This window comes from Grammomys surdaster, unplaced genomic scaffold, assembly GCF_004785775.1.
Source record: "Grammomys surdaster isolate TR1022 unplaced genomic scaffold, NIH_TR_1.0 136707, whole genome shotgun sequence".
NCBI lineage: Eukaryota > Metazoa > Chordata > Mammalia > Rodentia > Muridae > Grammomys > Grammomys surdaster.
Window position 1 is genome coordinate 1 of NW_021622390.1, and position 1335 is coordinate 1335.

The 1335-nt window shown below is 51.5% G+C and overlaps 1 pseudogene; it reads left to right on the plus strand.

Annotated features, from left to right (window-relative positions):
* Positions 1 to 512: 512 nt before the first annotated feature.
* LOC114615723 lies at positions 513 to 1018 on the plus strand (annotated as a pseudogene).
* Positions 1019 to 1335: the final 317 nt, after the last annotated feature.

Sequence of the window (1335 nt, forward strand, 5' to 3'; positions counted from 1 at the left end):
TCTTTCTCTTTCTCTTTCTCTTTCTCTTTCTCTTTCTCTTTCTCTTTTTGTCGATTGTTTGGTTTTGATTTTGATTCATGTTAGTTTAGTTGCTTTACTTTTGCTTCTTTTCTTAACCATGGAAGAAATCCATGGCATGCCCTTTAGGCTTATGGGTTGCCCTTGAGACGTGGCTTTCCCTAGAGCTCAACTCAAGGACTTGCAGTGGCTCCCTTTGAGGAGGCTATAAATCAGGGGCCAGTTTGTTCTGTCAGGCTGGGGCTTGGAGGTGAACAGGAAGACTTGAGAGTTGGCCAGTGGGCATGGCTTAGAGACCAGGCGTGGCAATCACCACCTTCCCAGTCAAAGTATAAAACAGTGGTACCAGAAGAGGAGAGGACCACTAGGCTCTGGGCATCTGTCTGTAGGTGTCTTCTACTCAGGAGACCACACAGGTGACTCAAGGTAGACAAGAGCTGAGTTGAGCTTGTGAATTGATCCCAGAGGCTCCCATACTGCCCTTGTGAGGGGACATGGAGTAGGGCTCTCAGGAAGCTGTCCTGCAGCAGCTCCAGGATCAACTTTGCCAAGAGAGGGTCCAAGGAAAGATCTACCAAATGCTGACGGAACTGTCTACTGTGCCGATCCTGTGTGACAGACTGGCAGATATTGGTGTCAGAGAGAAATCAACCACCTGAAGAAACAGCAGCTTTTAGTCCAATTTATAAAGCACTTAGTAGCCAAGTGGTCTGCTGGGTTCTCACAGGGCCCTCAGGATTTTGGCTTGGAGATGAGATTCAAAAGAGAGCACCAGAGCAACTCTCCAGAAGAGAAGCCCCAGGAACCAGTATCCCAGGAAGCCCGAGAAGCTGGGAGAGAGGTCTTTCTGCAGCTCAGCCACTGTGGGAAAGGTAAGATCTCTGCCCTGAACCGGAGCCAAACATCACACACAAGGGCCTATCCTTGGGCACCTAGCAGTCCAAAGCTGGATCCAAGGGAAAACCTGAGCACTGAGCAGCAGCTAGCTAGCCAGAACCAGGTGCAGGAAAAACTTCCCAGGGCAAGCCTGAGGAAGCCTTGGCAGCATGAAGGAGCCAAGCCCCTCTCCAGAAAGCCATGCCCTAGGACAGGGAATTCCAAGTAGCTTTTGTTTGGGGGGGGCACAGGAAGAACCAGGCACCATATCACTGGATACAGGAGGAAGCCCCTGGGGCTGATTCATTCTGGACTTGCCTCCAAGATGAATATTCCTCCTTCTGCTCCTCCTCCACCTCCTCCTCCTCTTCCTCCACCTCTTCCTCTTCCTCCCCCTCCTCCTCCTCCTCCTCCTCCTCCTCCTCCTCCTCCTCCTCCTCC